This window comes from Phocoena sinus, unplaced genomic scaffold, assembly GCF_008692025.1.
Source record: "Phocoena sinus isolate mPhoSin1 unplaced genomic scaffold, mPhoSin1.pri scaffold_32_arrow_ctg1, whole genome shotgun sequence".
Taxonomy (NCBI): Eukaryota; Metazoa; Chordata; class Mammalia; order Artiodactyla; family Phocoenidae; genus Phocoena; species Phocoena sinus.
In genome coordinates this window covers 127446-149944 of record NW_022605652.1, presented here as the reverse complement: position 1 = coordinate 149944, position 22499 = coordinate 127446, and the positions used below count along the sequence as shown (strand labels likewise).

The 22499-nt window shown below is 44.1% G+C and overlaps 1 long non-coding RNA gene across 1 annotated transcript; it reads left to right on the top strand.

Moving 5' to 3' along the window:
- Positions 1-10986: 10986 nt before the first annotated feature.
- LOC116748291 lies at positions 10987-14626 on the top strand. The gene is made up of 2 exons (XR_004348253.1): positions 10987-11071; positions 14164-14626. It is a non-coding gene; the product is annotated as an uncharacterized LOC116748291 (long non-coding RNA).
- The last annotated feature ends 7873 nt before the right edge of the window (positions 14627-22499 follow it).

The following is a 22499-nucleotide window of genomic DNA, read 5'->3' as shown; positions in this document are numbered from 1 at the left end:
AACCATCGAGAGTCTCCGATTAGTCTCTGAGCAGGGAAGACAGGAGGAAGCTACAGGAGAGACAATGATAGTCAAAGAGGTGAGATCCCAGGAAACCAGGAGGGAAAGAGGGACCTCAACCCACAGGAAAGGTCAGTTGGGGATCATCTTACAGTTTGGCAGCCCCGGGACCGCTGGCTTGTGAAATTGAGGCCCTTCGTCTTCCTATCTGGTGATGAATGTATGGTCTGTGTCGAGGTTAAGTAGGCAGCAACTGCGGACCCCAAGTTGTATACACAGTCTGTTCACTCACACAAAATGGTGGACATTGCATCGAGGCTCTCTGACTTTTTAATGTCTAATTCACCTGTAGCTTTTATTTATTGGGTTTTGTTATGTTCAAACATGTCATGTCAGCTCATTTAATCACTCAACTCTCTTGAGAGGTTATTAAGGTATTTCCCACATGAGAACAGTGAGGTTTGTATTGGGGAATACTTTGCCTGTAGTCACTGCTGATAAGTGGCAGAACATGTATATTGCCTGTCTTGTGCTAAGTCCGTAGATTTAACTGAAAGTAGTGGGGAGCAGGGATATTTATGAATTCCCAAGTACACATTTTTTAATTGCCAGTCAGCTCAGAATTAACATTCTGTTGTGGACTGTGCAGGTTATTTCACACCACCCCTCATGTGATGCTCCTTTACCATGAAAGTCACTCTGTATTCAGAGTGTGCCCATCTCTGTGATGCACCTGAAAGGCATACGCCAAGTCAGCCCAGAGGAACATTGAACTTGACGTCAAACAGGTTTGGGCTTTTGATACACACAACTGCCTTTTCTCATTACTGTCACCCTCGACCATCACCTCTGGACATTTGGGTAAATGGGCAGCCTGAACCAGAATGTCCTGCATGTTTTTAGGAATCAGTGACTTTCAAGACATGTGATTGTGAACTTCATCCAGACCTGGGGTAATGTCAATTGCAGGTTTCTTTGAGTGAAATGTCTCTGGAATCTTGTTGAAATCAATATTAGAAAAATCCCTCCGATAGTGTCACAATTCTGTGAACGTATCAATCTTATTAATCTAACCTTCTGCATATTCCTTGGCCTTAGAGGAAAGGATATCTCTGTGGCTACTGGTGCTAAACGTCAACGCAGCACCCATTGTTTCAGTCCCTCCCTTCCGGTGCTTTTCCTCATCTTTATCTCACCAACATCCCAGCCATTTTATTTTTCGTTCGTTTTACCCTTCAAGATATATTCTAATTGTCAATATCCTATAATATGTTTCCAATTTCTTATATATTGCTTCATTTCATACCTTTTCTCTGTGTTAAAGATCAAAATTTTAAACATGTTCACAGACAGTAGATTCAGGAAGAATCCATTTATCTGAAGGTCAATAGTAAGTTTATGGGGATGAACCCCGCTGTCCACATTAGAGACATGCTCTTAGGGTAAGAGGAATTCAGCACAACCACCTGACTGAAAATGGAGTTAAACGCTGGCCCAGCAGAGGTTTTTGAATAGTTTGCATTTGGAACCATTTTGCCCCAAAGACAAACTGTACCTTGAGTTTCAAAAGGGCAGTTGCTTAAATGTAGCTCATGTATATAGTGTTTGAAAAATAAAGAAGACCTAAAACTTAATCAGAAAACGATGGCAGTGAGAGGCTACAAAATAGAAAAATCTATGTGAATTCAGGAAAGTGAGACTCTATGTGAATATAAGTAACATGGTGGGGGAGGGTAGTTAGTGGAGACCGTTACTGAGGGAGCAGCCTAGAATTCATGTGTAGAGAAGTATAGAAATGAATTTTATGTGAGCAAACTTTTAACAGTCTTTCTTTTCCTTATCAATATCAGGGACTTCACACTGGAGAAGAGCTCACTGAATGTAACAAACATGAGGAGATTTCACATAGAATTCAACTATCACGCCATATGAGTGACCTCTCACAGAACAGAAACCCTATGCTTGCAACCAATTTGGAAAAGCCTTCAGCCTTTATTCATCATTGAATTAACATAAGATAATTTAGACTGGAGTGAAACCGTGCAGGTCTCATCAATGTGGGAAGGCTTGTAGACAATGCTGTAACCTTAGATGACATGAGAAAACTCACCCTGAAGTGAACCCCTATATATGTTATAAATATGGAAGATAGTTTAGCTGAAGCTTCACATTTAAATACACCAGAAACTCACACTGGACAGAACCCTTAATGTGATAAATGTGGGACACACTATAGCAGAGCCTTAACTTTTATTCACACTGATGAACTCACAAGGTGAGAAGCCCTCTGTCTCAAAACACTGTAAAATCTGGTGCTTCAATTATTCTATTCCTTTTATATTTTCACTTAATGTGACCCCCATGACTTAAAATTGAATTACAAATAAATTTAATTTTTTCACAAGATTCCTAGTCCTGGAGAATATTTGGACCCGGCCATGAAAATTCCAAGAATTCAGTCAGGCAGTGGTTTATTCCTGCAACAGAATTTCTTAGCCAAAATATTTTTTCCCCCACCAAGAACAGATATATATGTCAGGACCAAGAAGGAGGAAGATTATTCCAGAAACACAACATTGTAAAACAACTATACCCCCAATAAATAAAATAAGGTAAGATAAAAAAAATATCATTGCAGATATGGAGAGTTCCATTTTCAGATTTGGAGAGGGTAGGGCCTGCCTGATAAGGTCTGGCTCCCCTTCAGTTAAATTGCTTTTCCTCTGCTGGCCTGAAAACATTCATTATAACCCTAAAGTCTACGGATGTCTAATGGGTGAAAGCATGGTATTGTAGGGGTCTATAAAGCATGGGATGTTGCCTGCAACATTTGTGTGTCTGTGCTCCTGTCTGTGTACATGAACACGCACACACACAAACATGCAAGCAAGGGAGAGAGCACATAGCATCCATCTGATCCTAAAGAGAAAATGTGAGTCTGGAATCAATGGTATAAATGTGTCATCAGAAGAGAGAGCACCTAAGTTACCTTATTCATTAATTTATCAAATTCTTAATTATTAACAAATATTTACTGAAAGCTTCCAGGATTTCATAACTTGGCTTGTTACGAGGACTAAATTGTAAATAATACAATGTTCCTATCTTCGTAGAACTCTACATTCTAATGCAGTCAATTCAAATACACTGCAATATAAAATTTCTGATATTAAAAATCAAACATACATAAGGGTTTACAAATTGTGTAACTAAAAAATGTTTGCTCCTAATGTACAAAGAAAAGTTGCCACTTTATAAAATAAAATTGAGATTTATAACAGTGTCATTATAGAACTTTGGAAGGCCAAAAATTGTCAAAAAGACTGGGTTTTTAAAAAATATTTTACAAAATTCTGAACCTTTGAAAAGCTATTCTGCAAGATTTGGGAAGAATAAAGATAGATTTCCATTTCTAACAGCCAAGATAATTGTTCAAAATATTATGAAATAACAATTTTAAATTAACCGTTCAATTACAAAATACAGTTTTGAAAATCAATAATGGTTTTTATGAGAATACAAAAACTGCTGCACGTGCCCACTAAAATTCCATTTAGCATCCATTTTAATCGAGATTCAATGGGGCACCATTTTATTTATTCATTTATCTTCTTCCAGTTTTACTGAGGTATAACTGACAGAGCACAGTGTAACTTTACAGTGTGTAATGATTTGACTTACATATGTTATGAAATGATTATCACATTAAATTTAGGGAACATTCATCATCTCATATAGACTCAAAATTAGAGAGATAGAAAAATGTGTTTTTCTTGTGATGGGAACCTTTATAATTAATTCTCTGAACCACTTCTATGTATAGGAGACACAAGTGTTAATCATCTTTATCATGTGCTACCTTGCATCCCTGGTATCTCTTACTAGTGGATGCTTGCAGTTTGGCCCACCTTCATCCAGTCCCACCCCTTACCACGCCCTGCCTCTGTGGACCACAAAACGGACTGTTATTGGATGAGTTTGTTTGCTTGTTGGTTGACTGTTGAAATATAACTGATCTACAACACTGTGTTACTTCTTGTTACACAACAGAGTAATTTGGAATTTCTATACATTTCAAAATGAGCACCGGGTCCTCTGTTTGGGGAAGGGTCAGGGCACCGGCGCGTCTGAGGCCCTGGGTCCCCCCGCCAAGCTCAGGGACATTCCCCTGTCTGCGGAGGATGAGGCAGCCTCCAGGTGCTAGAGGACATGCTGGGATCGCGCCCCTTCTCTCTGTCCTCCGGCCCCAAGTTCCTGTGGCGACGGCAGAGACACCGGGCTGGTCTGTGCGCCGAGGGAGAGAAGCGGGTGCTGTTCCTGCCCCACGGGGTTGAGCCCGGCCGGTGGGAAGCCCTCTGCCGGGCCGAGGAGCCGCTGTACCGTCCGTGGTGCTCCCATGACTGCCGCGTCCCCTGAGCGAACAGGAACGGGACCATCCCCTGGGCCTATAGGCCGCCCCGCTCCTCTCCTCGCCGCCTCCAGGGCTCCCGTCACGCATCCAGCACCTGCGACGTCAGCGACGGGAGCAGGAGCTCGTGCAGGGATGGGCCTAGCAGCGACTGCCTCCCCAGCCCGGAGTCCTGTCGTGTGCTCCTCCCGCCCCGCGGTCCCTCCTTCCCGGACCTGCCGGCCGAGCTGCAGGCGGAGCCGTGGAGACACTGACGCCAGAGGCGCCGTCGGGGTTCTCCTAGCCGGTCCGGCGACACCGGGCCTCTTCCACTTCTGGCTCCACGGGCTTCCCGGTCTGTAGCCTAAGAGCCGATGGACGCAGCGCCAGGCCGCTTCGCTGGCTGCAGGCTGCGGGCAGGGCCGGCACTGGAACAACAACGCGGGGTCAACTACGCACTGCACCCCGCGTGGTACTTCTTTGATCCTTGTCTCTGGTGTGAAAGGGCCCAGATTTCCCATCCTGGGCGAAAGAAATGTTCTTTATACCTGTTTTGCAGAAGGTGTTCTCTCCCCTGCCAAAATAAGACGTTTGGTGACTTGAACTGTCAGAGTCATCGGCTGGTGTTGGCCGTGAGGCTGAAGAACAGGTCACGGCCCCAACACCATTTGGGTGCAGAGATCCCACAACAGCTGCCAGACTCTGCTGGCCATTAGCCCTCAGAGAAGCTGGACTCTTAGCGGCTGGACTCCAAGCCACGGGTGGGGCTGGAAAGGCAGCTTTCTGTCCCTCTGGGAGCCACAGAAGTTAGTAGTGAATTGAAGGATGAGGATCTGTGCCCCGTAAATAACTATTGCCTGGAACTCTTTGGCCCCCTGCATACGGTCGGACAGGGAGCACAGGGACAGGACAGTCTCATTCACTGCTGGTGGCTGGGGACGCCAACAGGAGGGGACCATACATGAGCAGAGGGGGGCACCCTGGGGGAGGAGTAAATCCCCTCCCATCTTGGGCAGATTTCGGTAACTTGTTTTTTGTTTTGATTGTAGTTTTCATATGTTCTGGCGCAGGGCTAGTACAATCAATTCGTTTTGGAATGCTGGTCTCTAAGGAGGGATGTTTGCACTGTAACTCGAGAGAACAGGCCCTTGCATCCTACATTCCATTGGCCAAATTCCACACCCAGCTTGTGCTGGTAGGAACTGCAAGCTAAGAGTGGTTCTTACATTTTTAAATGGCTGAAAATAATTCATAAAAAGATTATTTGCAACACACGAAAATTATAGAGCATTCAAATTTCCTGTCTATAAATAATATTTTATTGAAACACAGTTATACTCCTTGATTTACATTTTACTGTAGCTGCTTTTTGGCTACAATGACTGAGCTGAGTAGAAACAGCAGACATCATATGGCGAATCTAAAATATTTACTCTCTGGTCCTTTACACAAGATTGCCAAGCCCTGCTCTAGAAAAGTGGGGAAAAAATTTTTTGGAAACTCATATGCTGGGATTTATACTTTTAAAACAGTTAAACTTTTAGCGAATTTTGTCCCTGGAAACAAACTTTAGGTAGATGTAAATATGTTATATTACTCTCAGTAATCTCAGTTAGAATAAACACTAATTCACAATTATTCCTGCACTGAGGAAGGGAATCCACCTGCAGATATTTTTATTTTCATCTCAGAAATAATCACAAATTAGTGAAAATAAAACCTAGCACCCAGACAAATTAGGATCAACTGCAAAAACTGCTACATATTTCTGAGCCTCAAAATAGGAAATTGTAAGCCGTAAAAGTATTTACTTTAAATTTTGGTTTGGCGACATCTCTTGACTGTGGCACTGTTTATCAAAGTTAATTGATCATGGAGAATTTCATAAAGAATCATGTTCTAATAGAAAACTATCAAGAGTTAATGCACTATAATTCACACTAGAGTAAAATAAACCAGAAAAAAATCACACTGATGAAGCAAGAATATGTAATTTACAAAAGAATATAAAAATATATAACAACAAAAAATCACTTATTACCTTACTTTCTGTTATTAAATATAAAAACATATTATGCAACTTCCAGGTATTCTTGCATCTGGTAATCCATTTCTTTCTTAAATGAGCATTATTGCATAATGAAACATATAGGTAAATGCATTTTTAGATTTTTATTTTGTATTTAGGAATACATTTAACTTCAAATTTACGACGAGTGTATATAATCGCATTGGGACTATATACACTACAGAACACACTGGGAAATTCTGGATTTTATGTTAATAATGTGTTATTTTGGACTGCTTTGAGCTAGCAAAAAAATTAGAAAGAAATTAAGAGCCCAATATAAAGAGCAAGATAGCAATCCTCTTGTCTGTTATCCTGTAAAATGGTAACCGGTTGAATTTTGAATAAAATGGATAATGAAAGGAATTTTAAGAGGCACATGCAGCAGAATTTTCATCCTTATAAAAATCGTTACTGATTTTCAAATATGTAGTTTTGAATTCTAACAATCCTAAATTTTTATTTTATTTTGGAATATAGAGAAGAGCAAACCTGGATCTTAAGACAGGAAATCTAGCTTTGCTCTCCCCAATTCATGAAGACAAGCTTTTCCAAAATTGAGAAATTTGTAAACTATTTTTACTAACCAGTCTTTCTAAAAATATATAACTTTTCAAATTTCCAGAATTGAGACTGTTTTAAATGTCACTTTTATTTTATGAAGTGCCAACTTTTTATTGTAGACTAGTAGTGATATTTTGTAACTATACAATATATGAACATGTCATTTTTTTAACGTCAGAAATTTTGTTTTGCAATTTATTCTTATTGCCTGCATTAGAATATAGAGTTTTTTGAAGAGAAAGGCGTTCTGCTATTTATGTTTAATCATCATAACAATCCAGGTTCTGAAATATTGGAAGTTCTCATTAAATATTTAGTATTTGAAAAGTTTATAAATGAATGAACAGGGTGATTTATCTTATTTTTCTCCTGCATGGATCCTTTATGCTAATAACTCCTGAATCGCATTTTCCCTTTATGATCAGATAGTTGTTACACTGTCCCGCCCTTGAATGGGTGTCTGTGTGTGCACTCAGATGCATGTACACACAGTAATGTTGCAGGTAACATCATGGGTTTTTTAAAAAAATTATTTTAAGATTTTTTTTTGATGTGGACCATTTTAAAAGATTTTTATTGAATTTGTTACAATATTGTTACTGTTTTCTGTTTTGGTTTTTTGCCTGCGAGCCATGTGAGATCTTAGCTCCCCAACCAGGGATCGAACCCACACTCTCTGCATTGGAAGTTGAAGTCTTAACCTCTGGAATGCTAGGAAAGTCCCCATGATGGGCTTTATAGGCCCTAGAATACCATTTCTCAACCCATTAGACTTCAATGGACCTCAGGGCTATAACGAATGTTTTGGCCAACAAAGAAAAAGAAATTGAACTGAAAAAGGGCCAGAACTCATCATGCAGCCTGTACGCTCTCTCTCGCTAGCCTTCTTGAAGGTTTAATTGACAAAATAGACATTGTCTCTATGGTGAACTTTCTCCAGGCACTTATTTTAGTACCATTTTTCTACATCAAAGAGTAAAGCTTTAAAGGTAGACTTACCAATGGCTCTCTGAGGGACCTTCATTGTGTTTACGTGATTTAGTATATGCACCCCTCAATGTTCTAATACATTCTTTAAGTAGAACTCTTTTTATGTCTGCAAAGATCTTTCACCTTCTCAGTCCTGAAGATATCTATCTGTTCTTCTTGGACAAAACAAAGAAAGAAACCCTTGGCTACAAAATGCTAAGTAAGGATTAAACCACCGTCTGACTCTGAATTCTTGAGTTCTTCCTGTCCATGTACCCACAATTATTCACCTTTCTTTAAATATAATTAATGTATAATTTTTTAAGTCATACGGGAAATAGTAAATGCAAGTTAAGTAATAGAATTAATTGAAGCAGCAGAGGTTAATCACAAAGTATGTGTGTATTTATCCTTGAAGCCATTCATCCTGAATGTGTATACACATATTTGGACTCTAATGTAAGTGTTAACACACATAATACTATGCTTTACCTTTTCAGTTAACATTCATCGTTGTTTCCTGACTGATCCCAGTCTTTGTAATTATGATTATAATTTTATAAAGACAGAAAGTGTCTAACTGATCAACAGTGACAGAGTATTAAGAGAAAATGGGCCCATTCTTACTTATCACAATATTTCATGACTTTGAATGACACATTTGAATGATCTACTGAAGCAGGTTTGCCTCGTTTCTTCTTACTTGATACTGAATATTTCTTTCAGCGCTTCTCAAACCCCTTCACCATCTACATCTTTATATTGTATATTTAATAATAAGACAGTTGCTGAAGGATTTATTTATTGGCTCAATTGCATGCTAACACATTCTTTATAGACTATTTTCCCAGTATGAGTTTTCTGATGTGAATAGCAAGTGAAAGATTTCCCACATTGTCTATAGAATTGGCATCTCCTCAGTGTGAGCACTTTCCTGTTCCGTCAGGAATAAGGAATCACTGAAGAATGTTCTTCCTTCATTACACTGAGACTATTTTTTCAGTGTGAACCCTCTCACGTCTAATGACTCCATGACTAATGGAACTCTAGCATTCATTTCATCGGATTTTTTTACAGCAGTGATTAGATGGCTTACACCAAGAGGGTTCTTCTCATAGTAAACCTTGGGGTGTCTTCTCTACTGTGTCAGGGATGCAGCCCACTCTGAGTTCTCTGTGTATTCTGAGGCTGCAGCTCCAACTGAAGGCTCTTCCACCATGAGTACAGGGCCAGGGTTTCTCTCCACATGACTTTCCTGGTGGTTTAAAAGGGATAATTTCTGGCTGAAGGCTCAATATCCTTGATTACAGACACAGGGTTTCTACTCAGTATGAATTCGCTGGTGTTTATAAAAGTGGGAGCTCTGGGTAAAGGCTGCACCACATGGATTCCAGACATAGGGTGTCTCTCCTTTGAGTTTTCTAGTGCGTATAAGCCTGAGAGTTGCGTTTAAATGCTTTTCCATATTCATTGCATTTGTAGGGTTTCTCATCAGTGTGAATTCTCCCCCATGACTACGGCCATGGCTTTGACTAAGTGTTTTCTCACATAAATGATATTAATTGTGGTTTCTCTCCTGTGTGAATGTGTTCATGATATTAAAGTGTTGGATTGTCATTGTAAGCTCTTCCACAGTCATTCCAAATATAGGGCTTCTCTCCCGTGTGAGTTTATTGGTGTGAATAAAAGTCAGCTCTCTGGCTGCATTACCTTTATAAGGTTCGTCTTCTCCAGTGTGAGCTGTTGGTGTACAAATGCGAGGCTTCAGCTGAATGATTTCACACGTTCAGGACATTTGCAAGAGTCACTCCAGGGTGCACTCTCTCATGTTCTCTAAGGTTGGAGGGTGACTAAAAACCTTCCAAATTCTGAGATCTGCATGGTTTCCCTCTAGTATAATTTGCTTATGTTAATTCAGTGATGAATAACGGCTGAAGTCTCTCCCATTCGGGCTGAAAGTGTAACACACGTGGAGTTAAGGTTGTTGTATGTGACATGTCCTCATATCCATTGCATTCAGTGGGCTCTTCTCCAGCACGGAATCCCTGCTATTGACAAGGAAAGAGAAGCTGTTAAAAATTCCTCACATAATACTCATTCAGTCACTTCTCTTCATGTGACTTCTAGGCGGCTTCCTCAGTGATGGTCTTCATTGAAAATCTTCCCATGTTATTTACATTCACAGGTCATGTTACTTTGCTGAATTCACACAGATTTCCTATCTGGCAAAGCCTCACTGGTCATAGCTTTTTGATTAAGTTTTAGGTCTTCTTTATGTTTCAAACACTATATCCATGAGCTATGTTTAATCAATTACCTTTTCATTGAAGCCCAGGTTAGTGTTTGACATGTAATGTCAAAAGACATGGGTCCTCAGATTGTTCCATCCTCCATTAAATTGATAGAAAATCTCCTGGCCACATGTCCAAGGACATGGAGGGCAGAGCTAGGGTTGAGGCTCTGATGTTGCTGATTTCCACATGGGGAGGATCCAAGTGAGTGAGGGCAAGGGCATCCAAGTTGTCGGGGGGTGCAACAGAGAAGGTGGGGTGCTAAAGGCCTGTAATTGGTGTTGGAGAACAAATGACGGTGCCTTTCACCAAGAATTATTAAATGAGAACTTTGCAAGAGGTGTCCTTGCTGTGGAGACAGGACTCTCCAGGAGACCATGGTAAGGGTTATCTGGGAATTAGTGTTAATCATAGGAACTGAATATTAATAAAATAATAACTGAACAGTAATTCGAATCAAAGTATAACACCCCATAATTTGCATTGTTTTCTGCAAAATGGGGATATTATATCCTCTCCACATGCCGAGTAGGCAATGCAGCCTTGTTCTTGACAATGGGAAGAAAAAGCGTTCCTTCTGTGTGCGCATGTCTGTGGGTAAGGTGGCAGGAGTCACTCCCAGGTGAGTGGTTGGGGATTGATGCCTGATGTATCTAACAATACTTTGAAAGGCTGGGTTCTCATGGCTGCTTTCTCTTTCTTCAGCTTTATCTGCTTGATTTCCGGATTGTCCCTGCATAAGGATGCAGAGGACGGCAGGTAGTGGCAGAGTTCCCGATAATGAAACAACAGGTGAGAAAGAAACTTACTTTGATTCCTGTATTGATCCATCTTTTGCCAAATGGCCAGCTTTCTACCTTGGTTCCGGATCTTCTAAGTGCACCCAGGAAATATTAACGCCAGTTATGTTCACCACCCTGTTAGGGATATGGCAGGTCAGGGACCAATGTAGAAATACTCTCTTTCCAAACATTTACTTTCACTTGTTCCAGCCTCCATTAAGCTGTGACCTCACAGAAGACGGGAGAGGTTTTTTCCTTCTCTTTTTTGAAAGGTCATCCCTTGGGCTCAGTGGCCTCCTTCATCATGTTACTGGCTGCAGTGGACTTAGGAATGCAGTGAACACAGGGGACAGAGAATGACTCAGAACAGAAAGCTCTAGGCCAGTGGGGAGCCGACGTTTCATCAGGTGAGTCTTATGTTATAGGTGCTGGGGTGAGTGGGGTTTGGTGAGAGACAGCAATAAAGGATCATTTATTTTTTCTAATTTTAAAAAGATTAACCTTTTACAGACTACTCATAAACATTTTGATAGCTTCAAAAAGATAAACGTAAGTTCCTTAGCAAAATTATTCACATAACCCTGTTCCTTTGTGTTCTTAACCTTCATTCAAATTAGAAAGTTGAATTCAATGCCTGCAGATTCTTATTTTCTTAATTATGACTGTGTATGGACGAGAAGGGGCATAGTACACAAAACAAAGTGTAGAGCACTGGACAGCAAATGACAGTCTGGGGAGCTCCAATACCTTACTCCCACACAGATCCATCAGTAAAACAACCAGTATCTGCCTGAATGATCTGGGATTCTAGCCCAGGGAACGCCAGAAGTGGGAACAATGGGCTTTCTGATCCCACCATGGCCAGCCCTGGCAAGTGTTCTTATTAGACCTGGAGATGTGTGTGTGTGTGCTTGTGTGTGTGCGTGTGTGTGTGTGTTTCTTCTTCCGGACACCCCTGCACTTGCCGAGTGTTCGTCACTGTTTCATGAAAGCTATGCTCATGTGGTGCTAAAGTTATAAGACCCTCTCAGTCTTGTATCTTCCTGCGTTGGATACATAAAATTTCTCTCATAGGTCCAGATGCAAATGTTCAGTTGTCTCCTTGGCTCCTACATGCAATGGCATGGGGTTGTCTTCCTTGGGAGAGCAACTCTAGGCTCATGGCGAGAAGAGCTGCACAGGTGTAGGGTGGGCACAGAGCAACCAAGTGAATTGCTAAGGTCTCCTGATAAGGAGGTAAGAGGCTAGGCACTAAGGGAACGCAAGTCTTCAGAGTCAGGGTCCTGACTGCAGAATTCTCCACATTAGCGTGAGGAGCCCATCTCCTTCGCGGCAGCCTCCTGCCCAAATCTTCCCAGCCCCGCCCGCTGCTGGGGGCTGGTAGCTCCTAGGCGGACGGCCCGAGACGAACTCGAGCGTTTGGGCGGTCGGAGCTAATCCCTCGCCGGCCAGCGATCAGAATCCATCGCGCTGACGTCCAAGCCCATTGTCGGGAGCCACCTGGCGGCCGCTTTTATATTGTCCCTTCCCTCCTGAGCTTTGGCGACCTTCGCGAGGGATGTGTCTCGCCCTCCAGGCGCGGGCCAGATCTCCGGGAGGCCGGCGATGCTGGCGGCGACCATGCCGGTGCTGCGGAGTGGTGGCGCCTCCTGCTCTCACCAGAGATTGAATGTGGAGAGAAGTGTTTTGTGGGGCCGGGGCTGAGCTCCCTCGCAAGTTTTTGGGGAGGTCTACGCCGGTCGACCAGCATTCCCTGGTGCCCCTTGGCCCGCGGAGACCTCACGTCCTGTTACGCGTGACCAGGAGTGGATGTCCGTGAACAGCGTCGTACACCGTGTGTCACGATCCGTCGGTGCCTCCTCGCCGGCTTGGGAGCACGGGTCCATTCTGGGGCAGCCTTGGCGGTGGGGCTGCTCAACAGGGGTCACTTCAGTTTCTCCGTGTTCCACTCGAGGCGGTCACGGGGGCGGGTATCGTCCTGAGGCAGGAGCACGTGATGCCTGTCAACAGACGGGATCCACCCGGCAGATTGAACCGACGTCTACGCGTGGAGCTCCCTTCCCCACTCTTTGGTCGCCTCGTCAGTGTGGCGCTTGTGTTTCCAACCTGTTCAAGTCCACTCGCCGCGGACTGTCGAGGACAAGCGTGTAGGGCGCTCCTGGAGGGGCCGCAGTTCTTCCTAGGGTTCCGTTATCGTAGGTAGGTCGTAGCCGTTTCTCTTTGTGAAACAGGGCCCGCCCGGGACATCTGTGATGGTCGGGAGGAAATACGAGCCTGGCCGCGGTCCTGGGAGGGCGCGGTTATCGGTAGCTTCTCTGAAGAAGCTCTGCAAAGAGTTAACGGCCTATAGACGAGCGGGCGCAGGGGAGGACACCCCAGGGCGAGAAATGAGACCGATGGTGGCCTGGGTCGTGGACGGGTGTCAGGGGCGTGGCGGTGCGCCTTCGCCCGTGTGCGATCTGGATACTTCCTGTTGGAAGTTCACAGGCAGTTGCGCGTCACTTGGCGTCTGCAGCGGCAAGGTCGACCAGATGGCCAGATTTTGGTATTGGGGCAAAAAGAAACTTCAATGAATTGAAACTTTTTGTTGTGAGATTCACTACAATGTGAACATTAGTGAAATAAGAAATCCTAAGATTTACAGTAGACCCACATTACTGTAATAATTACTATCGTTTGCACTCTTTTCCACAAAATGTTTATCTATGAAATTTAAAATATATTTAGTACATTTTTTTGTGATACAAGTCTGCTAATGAGAAAAATGGAATTCTTTGGCAAGGGGGATGCCATTTAGCTTATTACAAATTCCTATCATCAAAATTTCAGTTGTTAATGCTGACTTATAAGGAGATTTTGCATGGTTTATATATTTCATATTTGAAAATTCTTTTCACACAGATACGTACTACCAAATACTGCAGTTCATGAGCGTGTGATTTTAATTGAGCATATTCATTGCTTGGAAGGAATTTATAAAATTCTGTTTGATTCTTCTATTAATATTTGCCTTTTAGTATGTCATTATACCGTCCATTAGTCATTGACAATTCTGTTTGCAGTTAATTTTAAAAACATTGATTCAAGTTTCTCTATCCACAGGGTATCTGATTTATTGAAGATGATGAAGAAGGGTTTTGGGATGCAGAATTTTCTAAATCCACCTGGAAGCCTGGGAACCTCTCCCTCCAGCCACAAGGTCCTGCCCCACACCCTGCAGCAGCCAATCTGGAAAATCAGACTCCAATCTCTGCAACAATATGCCCCAAGAGGCAGGACTTGGTCAGTGACTCACAGCTTCGTCATTTTCAGTCCTTTCCACGTAGAACCAAAAGCGGGGAAAGCCAAATATGTTCCCTTAAGTAATCACTTAAGACGCCCCTCTTCCTATCAACTTGTCTCCAGCCTCCTCACATCACAAGCTCTGGGGAGCACATGCCTTCCTTTTTATGCCACCAGAAATTGTCCCCACTCTTATGTGCCCTGAGTCTCAGCCTGATGTGAGTGGTGGTGGCTGACTCCCATGCTCTATAGACAAGTTCTCAGTAAATAGTGCTTGTTCTCATTTGGGGTGTGTGTGTGTGTCTTTTTTCATATCTACAGAGCTTATGATGGCAGGAAGCAAATAAAACTCATGATAATATTCCCTATGTTATTTAAAAAATCACATTTATTAATCACCATTTTTAAGTTGAGACATAATTCACATACCATAAAATTCACCCTTTGAAAAGTGTAGAATTTAGTGATTGATAATCTATTCACAAAGTTGTGCAACCATCGGCACTAATACCAGAACATTTAATCACCTCAAAAAGAAACCCCATCCCCATTAGTCTCTTCTATTCCAGCTATGCTCAGGCCGTGGCCACCACAAACCTGCTTTCTGTCTCCACAGATATGTCTTTTCTCAATATTTCATGTGACTGGAATCATACAATATGTGCCCCTTATGTCTGGCTCCTTATACTGAATACCATGCTTTTGAGGCCCATGCTTTAGAATGTATCAGTAATGTACTCCTTCGTTTGGCCTAAGAATTTTTCTTTTTAAGCCATAAGGTTTTACGTACATTCACATGCCACCAGGATTTTTGGAGTTTTTTTTTCATTGTAAAACATACATTTTCAATTTTAACCATTTAAAGTCTACAGTTGACTAACATTGAGTACTGCTTCCCTGCCTGGCCCCAACTTACCCCACTCGCCTGGAGCTGCCAGTAGGCCCAGAGGACACAAGCCCAGCCATGCTGCCCTTCCTTGGAATCCCCAACATCATCCATCCTGACCATGACCCACTATTAGTGTCCCTCATTGTAGCAAAACGAACTCCGGACACGGAGAGACTCTAGTGAGGAGGGCAGCTGCCACCAGGCAAGTTCTTGTGCTTGGGACAAGGAAGCAGTGCCGTGGGAGCTGCAGTCACCCTGGGGTCACATGAGGTACAGTGCTGGTCTCCTGAGGGCATATTCTGCTGAGGTCCCTGCCAGGCCCCTATGGAGGAGAACCAGTGAACACTTAGGGACATCTCTTGTCATCCTTTTCTTCTTTCCTTCCTTCCTTTCTTTCTCTTTCTACTCGGAAGAGGTAAAACTTGACAAGAAAAAAATAAATGACTTTCTAGACCGTCCATATTTCAGGGCTGCCCCATGTACCTGTCCTTATTTTCTCAATAAAAACACTCTAAGGAACTAAGATGTTCTACGTGTTCCAAGCACGCTCACCTGTGTTCCTGCCCCGCACAGTCCTCCATCTTCCCTTCCCTCTTCCAACACTTCACTCCCCTGTGGGGGTTTATTCAAGGGCAAAGATTGCTGTGAGTTCCAGCATGGTGTCTACCTCACCGCCTTCATGACTGTCTTGCTGACTCAGTAGCCTGTGTTCTGGTTGCTCGGGAACGCTCGTGTGTCCTCTGCTCAGGGACACTGCTCATCGTTAGCAACATCCAACTGTATTCCTCACTGTTCAGGCCCTGGGAAATCGGCTGTTCTGACCTGGGACAGCTTTAAAAATAAGAAATTGCTACCTGCCACCACTGGGGCCAGAAGGCTGTGTGTGTGGTCCAAGGCTCTCGGAGGTGTTTTGCATCCTCCCAGAATCTCCTCTCACCTCCCTAAGAAACTCTACTACCAGGACACCTTCAACCAACACCCTCCATTAGGTGCTGAGCTGTCAATATTTCCAGCCCAGAAAGACCACAGTCTGTGCTTTGCAACAGGGAAAACCCTCCCCTCTACTTCCAGTCCATCCAAGTGCCCCCACCGTTCCTCAGCTCGCACAGCCAACAGACGGTTTCTGAGTCTGTACAGCAGGTGAAGTCCCATAGGTGTCAGGTCCTGAGTCTCTTCCAGCTACCATGGTCCACCCAAACCTACATGACGAGTCCACGGTTCTCTGGGAGTGCAAGGGCCCCTCCCATGTGCCTCTTCTGGCACTGTTGCTGGATCTCCTTCCTCCTTAATCTGGGCAAGAAACTTGGTTTCTCTGGGCCTGTGAGTGGGGAAGGGTAGGAGGAGAGGAGCGGCCTAGAGAGTCCAGTCTATTCTGCATCCTGTGGGCCCATGACTCTGGTGGGTGGAAGCAGAGGGTGTAATGGGACAGCGAGGCCCTTGGCCTGCTTAGTGGCTCGGGATTTAGGGCACATTCAAGTGGCGACTGAACCTAGTGGAGAATGTTGGTCAACAATTTCTGCATGTGTAGGAACTGAACCAGTTCACCAAGCTCTCTCAAAATTAATAAACACTCTTACTTCTGGCAACAGGGGAAGGGCAGACGATGTTCCAGGAAACTCCTCCCTACCCTCCTGGGAACATTCTGACAGGGTCTTTGAATATGCAACAAAAGTCTTCTTTGGTTAAGAAGACATTGGATGATTTGAAGGTACATTCTGGTAATGTAGAAAACTACAGTACTTCAAAATTAAAATCCTATTTTATGATTTAGAATCTACTGTACTTAGATGACTGATAAATTGTTTAATGAAGACATTGGTAAAAATAAAAGCTGAGAGCTAAAGAGTTCTCTTTTTTTGTTTTTTTTTTGCGGTTCGCGGGCCTCTCACTGTTGTGGCCTCTCCCGTTGCGGAGCACAGGCTCCGGACGCACAGGCTCAGCGGCCATGGCTCACAGGCCCAGCCGCTCTGCAGCATGTGGGATCTTCCCGGACTGGGGCATGAACCCGTATCCCCTGCATCGGTAGGCGGACTCTCAACCGCTGCGCCACCAGGGAAGCCTGAGAGCCACAGAGTTTTAACATTACTTTCTACTTCCATAAATTTTATTTTATTTTATTTTATTTATATTGTTTGTGGTACGCGGGACTCTCACTGTCATGGCCTCTCCCGTTGTGGAGCACAGGTTCCGGACACACAGGCTCAGTGGCCATGGCTCACGGGCCCAGCCGCTCCGCGGCATGTCAGATCCTCCTGGACTGGGGTACGAACCCATGTCCACTGCATTGGCAGGCGGACTCTCAACCACTGCTCCACCAGGGAAACCCCATAAGTTTTAAATTGTAGTCTACAACTGTGGCATGCTTACCTATTTGTCCATCTATCTCTCCTTCTCCCTCTCTCCGTAGTTTTAAGATGTTTGTCACTATTTTGTAGGTGCCAATTCTTCTGCAACACACACACTTTATTGTGTAGAAGAAGTGGTAATGTTTGTTCACAGGAGTGTAAGTGAGGAGATGATGCGCGGTCGGGCTGGGCCACTGCAATGTGGTGAAAGAAGGACAGGAATTGTCCATGGGGGCTGGCCCCTGGACCGTAGGCTACTGCTTTTATCCAGACATCTGGGGCTCCCTTATTCACTCTTGACCCAGTAAACAGGGTGCCTAGAAAAGCTCTGTGAGCAGCCCTGGCCGGGAGCCCTTCACATACTTCTTTCCATTTACATCGTGAGCATGGAGTTCTCTCAAAGATCTTCAAAGTTCTCAGTTCTTCTGATTTCTATAGCCTTCGCTTTTCTTCTTGCCAAGGATGTCACTAACTAAATCAGCCTATGTATGATTAACATGAACATATATTATTGATATATTAATAATATTATTATATTAAAATAATATTCGTATATCATATTTAACATTTTATTTACATTATATGTACATATATTTATATAGTATTTTATTATAATAAATTAAATTAATAAATATAAATAAGCTATTAATATGAATATATATTACACCTGTGAGTCAGGATTTGCCTCCTAGGTGCTCAGCTCTGCCCACTGAGCCAGACTGTTTGCCTGAAAAAATGAAGACTTCAGGGCACAGTGAGATGTGAGGGGGAGGTGGGCAGAGAAGACCCAACCTGCAGTCACAGTGAAGAATGAGGTGTGTTCTCAAGACCAGGTTGAAGCGCACATTCTTAGTGAGGGGGGTGGATGCAAACACTGTCGCCCGCCCCGTGCGCCCCGTCTGGAGTGGAGAGGGGAGGAAGCGTCCTCCAGGTATTTCTTCACCGGCTCCTCCCACCTGACCCCCTCTCCTCCCCAGTCTCTGCTGTGACACTTGTGTTTTGCCACCTGGAGGTGAATTGACCCCTCCCCCACTCTTCTCCTCCATCCTGTCTCTCTTTTCTTTCCCTTCCTTGAGGCTCTCAGGCCTGCTATCAGCCTGGCTGGAGGCCACAGCCAGTCATAAGCACCTTCCCTGCAGCCAGCGAGCTGTCCTTGCCCCATCTTCCTCCTTTCAGAGCTGTGATAACTGGGTTCCTGCTGTCACTGGAGACTTTCCCTGCTGTTAGTCTCCCTCACCAGGTGGTCGGATGTGCAGGACAACAAAAGGCGCCTCTGACTTTGCCCGGCTGTGCATGGTAGCACTGATTGGAGGTTGCTAAAGCTTGCCACCTAAGCACAGGCTGTGCGTTGTTTTAAGATATACCCCAAAAATACAATAAGAAAAAAACTCGCCTGATAAGGTTGGCGTGACTAAATATATTCAGAACTTCATTGAGCCTATTCTCATACACTGAATTTACTACAGCTTTCGAGGTTTCTAATTTCTACTCAGATCTGCAAAGATTGGTCACTGGGAAATCTATTAGCTGTCATTGTATTCCAGATGGCAGAGTAAACAGGGACTAAAGGTAGAAACACCTGCAAAATACCTAATATGTTCAAAATTGTCCGACTGCTTTTAAAATGTTATTGTTTAACCGTCCAGTCAAATGAGGAATGCCAGAGAAAAGTCAAATAGAGACATGTTTTCGTTCAGCCTAAAAGATGAACGAAGTGAAAGGTGAGATGAGGAGGCTGGCCCAGTGTGTGTGGTGGGACCAGGCAGTTGAGATCTTATGCAGGCAGCTGTGACGGCAGCTCTACCACGTCCTCCACGGGGCTGCTCCCTCAGCCTCCCAAGACGGGCAGCTTTTCTTGGTAAACTCAGTGTAAGGATATCAGCCATTCATCAGGCACTTCTTTGGCTTCACACGTGAGCAGGCCCCTTGTAGCTGCAAGGTTTACAAATTAGAGCCTCTGCAGTGGCTAGTCTGTGTTCTGTGCTCTCCTCAACTGAGGCTGCTTCTGGTGTCTATCAGAGAACCTATACCGCGTCCTGAGTGTCCAGGCTTACAGCAGTGCTACTTGAGACAGGGCTGTGACATTTCCATGTCTAGCATGTAGCAGGCATTGCGTGAACATTTGTTGGGGACAAGGAGGCTAAACCGCATAAGCATCTACTCCTAAGCCGATTCACACGGCTTGTGTCTGCAGCTGAGCTCCAGAGACCTCACTGCCTGTGCTGGGCGCTAAAGCTCTCACAGCTTCTTTCATCTGCATGTTCTTTTCCCCCTGATAATATGACCCTTTCAGCTTCTCCTCCTAGAGTTTTGCATAGACCAAGTGAGAAAGACCAAAGTTGTTCCAGACTTGTGTCAGGCTGTTAAAGCTCAACTACAGTGAAAGCCCATGAGAGATACAGTATCACGTGAGGGTGACTTTCAACAAGAGTTGTCAACAGTGGCACTAACCTCAACAAGTGTATTCACTTTTTGTATAAAGGTTTTAGTCCAATACTCTGCTCAAAAATTTCAGAATGCCCATTGTGTGATGTTTAAGCCCTTTGCTCTTGCTCTAGGGCAAGATTTCTCAACCTGGGGATTAACGACATTCTGAGCTGGATAATTTTTCGCTGTGGGAGCTGGCCTGTGAGTTCTGCGATGTTGGGCAACACCCCGGCCCCTACCCACTAGTATCTCCTCAGGCGTGACAACCCAGAATGTCTCCGGTTACATCCACTAGTCCTCTGGGGATGGGGGATTGAGGAAAAATTCCTCCAGCTGAAAATTTTTTCTCAAGTGGCACCAGTAGATTGCAAGGAGAACCAAAACGACAACAACAAAAACAACAAATGACTCACCAAGACTTGCCCAGTGATGGAATTATGACAAACGAAAGAATAGGCTTTCCTTGTGTAGTATCTTCAGGCTATTTTTGGATACTTCTGTGCAGAGCTGACCCGAAGTCTTCCATCCCTTAGTGGTATTTGGCCCAAGGCCCCAATATGCCTTTACCGAAAGTGTGTTTAATGTCACGTTTGTTTTATATATTCCCCCAGATCTGCCCCTCTGTGTGCCTGCATCAACAGCGTGTATCTACTTAGACTCTACAATGTGAGAAAATAGAATCCTCATTATTTCAATAGCCTCCAGGGTAACAATGCACAATTATCCTAAACTAATTTTACTGATAATAATGGGAACTTGCTACCAGAACATGTAGTAAATATTAGGAAACAATTTATTTTACAGTAATGATTCAAAATGAAGTTAAAGAAATTTAATCATCAGACTGTTTACCACCAGAATCAGGTAGTGTAGCATGCTAGTTGGTGCAGCAGGATGAAGATGACAAGACAAATATCTCTAACATGTTCCCCACTTACTCATCTCTAAAATATGGGGCACCACTCAGGGTGCACAGGGATGTGCCACCCACACCTCTGGCCCAGAAATCACTCACTGCCCAGCTGCTGGAGTGCCATCGACAGGCAACTTCCAGCCAAGATCCCCTCAGGCAGCCTCACCCATGCGTGGGTCCCTTTAAGGGCTGCCACACCCAATGGTCAAGTGCAGAGGGGTACTTACAACACCTGTGATGGTCACATATGCTTCAGAGACCCCATGGGCTGAGCCAAGGCTTCCTCGGGGCCGGACACCTGCTCAACTATGCCATCCGGCCAATCCTGCTCCCTCTCTGCCCTGTCACAGAGGTTGACACCTAATTTGCGCCCTGCTTGCCAAAATCCATCTTAACATTCCCTTCCAGAGAAACTGACTTGTGACGGAGGGAAAGCAGTGATGAGGGGGATTTGGGAGCTACACTGCTCCACAGTTGGAAGTAGCAAGGACCCTTCCACGGGCTAGGTGGGGCACCCATAGTGTCTGGAATAGGCGATGGTCCAGGTGTGCAAACTCTCACAGGTGACAGGGTAGTAATTGCTAGTCACCATCGAAACAAGAAGAGGAGCTTCCGGGTAGAAAGAAAGCAGAAAAAGCTGAATCCCCACCCAGGCCTAGGATTTTGATAAAGATATTTTCACATATTGAGGTACGGGGACGTCGTCTGGCTTATACAGGAGTTAACTTGAGTGTTATGCATACTAGAACAGCCTGCGTGTGGCCTGTCAAACATACATTGTGCTTCTGCTTCAATTATTAAAGAAAAGAGTGCATTGGCCAGAAGTAAAGAATGTCCATGTTAAAAATAAAGATGAAATGCCTCCCTTCCTGGGATGCCAATGCTGAAGCTCCTTCAATAATAAGCCTCACTTCCCAGGTGCCAAGGCCATGCTGACTCTCTGTGTATAAGCTGATCTGTTTTTTGTTTGTTTTGTTTTTTCCCTGAAACCTTAAAGGAATGTATCCCTGACTTGTTTAATGTTCTTTGTTCTGACAATATATAAAACTTTGCTGAAAACCATGCTTACCTGGGACAGTTCATCAGAGCTATCTTAGGGGTTGTCTTCCAGGCTATAGTCCACAGTTTGGCTCAAATCAGATGCTTTTCTATTCCTATTATAGATTGTTTATTGATTATTTTCATCAACAATTTATTAGTTAAAGTAGCCAGGCTCCAAGTCCCAGACGAGGTTAGTCAGCCACTCACCAGAGGTCTGCCGGTCCGTGGGACGTTAGCGCCATGAGAGAGACCCTAACTTGGAGGATGCCTCTGAGCGTTGAAGCCTACACTCTTCTGACCCCTGTGAGCCTGCGGAAATGGCCAACCGTCCCTGTGTAGACCAGGTGCCCTCCCTCCAGCCTGTTCTTGCAACGAGAATGAGTGCTTGGTCCCTTCTTACTGCTCAACTTCCACCCTTTCAGCTACCAGCCCTAGGGAGAAATTGGTAACCCCAAAGAACACCCCAAGTTGCCTCAGTGCTCATATGAATAGTCGGAGGAAGTAGTTGAAGGAGCGGAAGGAGCGAGATTTCCCCAGAGCT